We start from the raw sequence: 6,000 nt of genomic DNA, 5'->3' as shown, positions 1-6,000 counted from the left end.
ACTCTAAAATAGATCCAGGAGGCGTTCCTTTCTTTGAGCTCAGGGATGTGAGGAAATTGAGAAATGCCCAGGGTCCCCACCTTCCATTCTTGCCTAATCCAGCAATGGCATTAGACATTAGACATTGCAGAAATCCAGAAATGCTCCTGGACTCTGCTAGGAAACAGAGCTCAGGAGGAATGTCACCAACAGCCTAGCAGATGCTTCTGTCCCCCACGTGCAGTTGAATCTGAGGACCTCCTGGGGGGAGGTGTCCTTTCTGCTGAGTTTGGAAGGGAAAAGCCCAGGCAAGGGGGCTCATGCTTCTACTATGGGCAAGCCAGGAGCCAGGATTTGAACATGAAAAAGAGACTGTGAGCAATGGGAGAAGACCAGTAGGGGGGCCTTGAGCCAGCTGCCACTCCCTCCGGCCTGCTGTTCCAGAAAACAGAGGGGTGGAAATACATGACCAGTAGAGTAGAGTAGAAAAAGACCTTACTGGTCATGTATTTCCATCCCCTTGTTTTCTGGAACAGCAGGCCTGTGTTGTGTGCTCTGAGACAAGTTGCATGTCCTTCTGACCCTCATTTTTTTTTTGCTTGTAGGAAGAAGGGTGAAAATGGAGGCAGACAGAATAAGGAATAAGTGTGGATTAGTGTCAGGTAGACCCTGGGCCAGGCATCATGCTGGGCACTGGGGACACACAGATCAAAGACACCTTCTTGAGCTTCAGGATGTCTATCACCCGGGGAGGGGACAAGTAAATATCTCATTGTAATACTTGAGGGACAATCAGAAGCTCATCAGGCCAAAGCTCAAGGAATGAGTAGGAATTTCTCTGGGGAGAAAAGCTCAAGGAATGAGTAGGAATTTCTCTGGGGAGAAAAGGGAACAGCATCCATGGGGAAGAAGCCACATGAGCCAAGGCAGGGAGGCATGCTTTGTTTGGTGGGTACCTAGAAGGCAAGGACTCCTGTAGCCCAGTGACCATGAGGCCCTGGAGGTGATGACGTACATGAGTGCAGTGCACAAGTGTCTAAGACCACAGGAAGTGTGGGGACTTCAGTGAAGTAGAGATCTCATACCCTGTCAAGACACTCCTCAGTTCCGATCCAGTGCTGCTTTGTGAGAATTAACCCAGTGTCTGATGTTTGAGACGACAGAAGTCTGGATTTTTAGGTGAAATCATCTAACTTGTAAACATCAACTTCAATCTGCCAGATAAATAAAACAGGCTGGATGCAACTGTTTGTAACCTCTGGGTAAGGAGGTCTCAGATCTCACAGCTAGCTCTTCTTTTCTGAAAAGGCACATGGCACAGTGATTGAGAGCATGTACTGTGTAGCCAGAAATCTCAAGTTCAGATCCTGACACTGGCTTCTACTAGCTAATTCACACAGTTTATGAATATCACTGCCTGGAGTTTGCAGTACACAGTCTGAGCAGCTGTATATGGTTGTCTTGTATATAACTCTAAGCCAGGGTCTTCCCCTCTCCAAGCCCCAATTTCCTCACCTGTAAATCACCTGTAGATGATTACCTATGTAACTATGAGAGTGAAATGAACTTATTATGTAGGTATATATACTTACCTCAATGTTGTATTACATAGTAAATATTCAAATAGGATATCTTTCATCTAGTCTTTCTGGGGACTCCAGCTGAATCTGCAGGCCCTCTGGGGAAAGGTATTCCTTTGCGCTGGAAAATTCTGCTGAGGAAAGGTCCCTCTATTTGGAGCTGGGCTGGAGTAGAATCAGAGAGGAGAGGTTATGCTTTACCCGGCAAGACATCAGCCAGGATGGGAAAAAGAGGTTTTGAGAAATCTGGGCACCGGGTTCAGGTTTTGAGAAAATCTAGTAGAAATTTATTAAGAGAAGAAGTTGGAAATATATTTGGAAGTTTATTGTTTTCTTTAGGCCTCTGGTTCACTAAGGAGAAAGAAGTATATACTTTAGAGAGCTTAGGTGGGGAGTAAATAAATTAGTACAAATGGCACCCTCACAAAAAGCCTGGAACAGGAGCTTGTCATCACTCTCTTGGAGATACTGTGGCCCTGCAGTGGCAGAGAATCCCTCTTTGTCTCTCCGGGCCCTCTCTTCACCCCCAAAGACCCACCATATTATAGAGCTCCTTTGCCTCAGGCTTCTCATTGTGTTCAGTCAAGGGGCAGTGCTGCCAGGAGTGCAAAGTAGTGGTGTTGGGTCTGTGTCCATGTGATTGCAGGGTTGGAACTTTTGATCCCACCCCCAACCCCTTACTCTCCTACAGAGGAGGGAGGCTGGAGGCAGAATCAATCCCCAGTGGCCAATGATCTATTCAATCATGCTCATGTAATGAAGCCTTATATAAAAATCCAAAAGGACAGGGTTTGGGGAGCTTCCAAGTTTGTGAGCACACAGACACCTGGAGTGAGTGGCACACTTGGAGAGGGCATATGGGCCCTCTGAAGCTCTGAGCCCTTCCCACATACCTTGCCTTATGCCTTATATCATACCTCTTCCATCTGGCTATTCCTGAATTACATCCTTTGATTTAAAAAAAAGTAATCTAGTAAGTAAAATATTTCTCTGAGTGCTGTGAGCTCTGGCAAATTACTAAACCCAAGGAGGGTGTGGTAGGAACCTCTAGTCTACAGCTGGTCAGTCCAGGAGCAAGGGTGGCAATCTGGTCTTGTGATTGGTATCTGAAGTGGGTGAGGAGAGTCCTGTGGGACTGAGCCTTTCACTTGTGGGATTTGATGCTATCTTTAGAAGATAGTGTGTCAGAATTGAGGTGACTTGTAAGACACCCACCTTGATGGTGTCGGAAAAAACACATGGTTATAGTCATGAGGGTGTGTAGGGGTGGAGGAGTTAGGAAGGAGTGGGATTTCCATCCCAAATCCCCATGACATTTGACACATTGTTTCTGCCCTCCTTTCCCATCACCTGGTATATCTCATGAACATTCTCCCTCCTTCTCTCTCTCTCTCTCTCTTCCTCCCCAGAATCTCTCTCTCATATCCTCCTCATCCTGCCCAGGATCTCCTGTCTCCTGTCTCCAGTGGGGTCTTATGCAGAGCAATCTCACTCTCCTCCAGCATCTCCATTGACCAACAATATCAACTTCAAGAATCTGAAAAAAGATTAGGCTGAGGACTGAACACGCATATTCAGTGAACAGAAAGGCCCCTCAGCTGCCAAAGAGATGAGGTAGGGAAAGGGAGTAGAAATATTTTTTGCATATAGCAACAATAATACAAGCAGCATGGTAGGACATTGCTTAGAGTCATAAAATATTTATGTCAGTAGTATTACTAAGTAATCATAATAGCAGACATTTAGTGCATATTTGCCATAGTACCAGGCAACACTCTAAAGGCTTTACCTATAATATCTTACTTAATGTTTACAGTACACCCATGGAACAGACACTACTTCATCTCTTGTCAAAGACCAGGAAACTAAGACTCAGGGTGGTTGGATGATTTGTCAAGGTCACACACTTACGAAGTGGTTTAGCACCCATATCTGCTAGGCTTCAAAGCCAGTGCTCTGAACCACAGAAGCCAGCAAGAGGAAGTCCGACTCAAGATTCTAAGTGCTCAGTCACTTTATAGAGAAAGACACACTTCCAAAGAGCAAGAGTAAAGCACAATATCCAAGAATAAACTTCAAGCAAGAAGGCCAGGCCTATGGCAAGGACATGATGCAGCTTTGCATGGCACAACAAAGCAGGAGCACCGGGTGAAGGGTCTGTGGATCGCATTCCTGAGATTGGAAGGTTGATGCTCCTCACATGGACCCATTAATTTGTTCTAAAGCCAATAAAAATTCCCTTAGTGCCTGGGAGAAGATCTTGGCAAATTGATTGAAACTAATTTGGAAGAACAAATGCTCAAGAGTAGCCAAGAAAATGTTTTTTAAAAATGAAGTAAGAAAAAATAAATAAATAAAAATGAAGTAAGGAGAGGAGCTCACACTACTCATTCATTCTTTTTGTGGATATTTATTGAGCACCTGTTATATGCCAGGTACCAGGTGCTAAAGATCTAGACACCATCCTCGTCCTCAGGAAGTTTACAGTCTAATGGATATTAAATATACCATAGAAGTAGAACCATGTAAATGGTGTGGCTCTGGGGCAGAGGGAACAGTGAGGGCCCAGACAGAGGCTCTTGAAGGTGGGGGAGCTTAGGAGATAGTAATCATAAGGATGTTTACTGAATGCTTTGTGTGTGCTGCATGATTACATCTCCTAGTAATCCTGTGAATCAGGAACTCTGATGATCCCTACTTTACACATAAAGAAGCATAAGCCCAGAGATATTAATCTGCTCAAGGTCACAAGCCAATGGCTGGTGGGGCAGAGCCTGAACCCACGTCTGTCCAACTCCTAATGTCCCTGCTCATAATGTGATATGATAGGACATCCAGACATCGCAGATCAGTAAGGAAAAGGTGGCATAGTCAAGCAATTGTGTTGAGATAGTTATTTGAGAGATTATTAACCTGATTTTTAAAACAAGTTTGAAATGGATTTAGATATTTAAATGCAAGACAAACCCATAAACGCAATAGACAAAACGAAGGGAAATGGATCACATATTTATTTATTTTAAGTTTTATTTATTTATTCATGAGAGACACACACACACACACACAGAGGCAGAGACACAGGCAGAGGGAGAAGCAGGCTCCACGCAGGGAGCCTGACGCGGAACTTGATCCCAGGTCTCCAGGATCACGCCCTGGGCTGAAGGCGGCGCTAAACTGCTGAGCTACCCAGGCTGTCCTGGATCAGATATTTAAATGTGAGACAAAAACCGAAGAAGTCATAGAGACAATAAAGGGAGGGAAAGGTTTATAACCTTGAGTTGAGAAAGGCCTTTCTCAGCAGGACAGGAGGGCCAATAATACTACAAGGAAAGGCGGATGGATCTAACCACATTGCAGTTTAAAACCCCCTTGTGGCACAAGGCAGAGGCACAAAGAACAAGATGAGGAAGCATATCCACAGCACGGACAAAGCTTGATATTTAAGGGACTCTTATAAGGCTGTAAGGAAAAAAAAAACTCTCCTAGAAAAACAGGAAAAGGTCATGAACAGGAACAGAACAGAAAAAGAATCAAAGAGCGCCAGGCAGGTTGCTGGCCCCCCACACTGGCCCCCACTCTGAAGGGCCTGCCATCCCTCCAGCCTCTGGAGTCATATGTGATCATTCGCTGGCCTGAGACCCATCAGATCCTTTCTCTTGAAGATCTGAATGAAGGAATGAGTGAGTTAAAGAGCTTGTGGTCAGGTGGGGGAAAGATGAACAGAATGATCACCTTGGGGCAAGGCCAGAGTCACTGCCACAGAGCTAAAGCCTCAAATCAGACAGTCTCGTGAGACAGATGGCAAAGCCACAAACTGCAAACAACTAACTGTCCACCAATAGGAAATGGGCTAAAAAAAAGTATAGTTCATCCATATAATGGAATATCATTTAGGAATTTAAAAGTCAGGTAAATCTTTATGTACAGAAAAAGATGTAGAAAATTACTGGGTCCTTATTTAATAAAAAACTGTATTTTAGGGGCACCTGGGTGGCTTAGTCGGTTAAGTATCTGCCTTTGGCTCATCCAGGATCTCAGGGTCCTGGGATTGAGTCTCACATCTGGCTCCCTCCTTCATGGGGAGCCTGCTTCTCCCTCTGCCTCTGCCTGTACTCCCCCTGCTTGTGTTCTCTCTGTCAAACAAATAAAAATCTTTTTTTTAAAAAAAACCTGTATTTTAAAATTTATGTTTATAGTGTGTGTGTGTGTGTGTGCATGCGCGCACATGTATGTGCATGTCTGTGTGTATGAAATTCAAACTGCCTGGGTTTGAATCCTGGCTCTGACATTATTAGCCATATGTCTTTGAGTAAATCCCTTAACCTCAATTTCCTTACTTCTAAAGTGAGAATTAACCATATCATCTTCAAATGGTTGTTTTAATGAGGATTAAAGCACGCATTATCTTAGAACCATGTTAGGAACATACTAAGTGCTCAGA

Source organism: Vulpes vulpes, chromosome 4 (genome assembly GCF_048418805.1).
Source record: "Vulpes vulpes isolate BD-2025 chromosome 4, VulVul3, whole genome shotgun sequence".
Classification (NCBI taxonomy): Eukaryota; Metazoa; Chordata; class Mammalia; order Carnivora; family Canidae; genus Vulpes; species Vulpes vulpes.
This window is presented reverse-complemented; position numbering follows the sequence as displayed.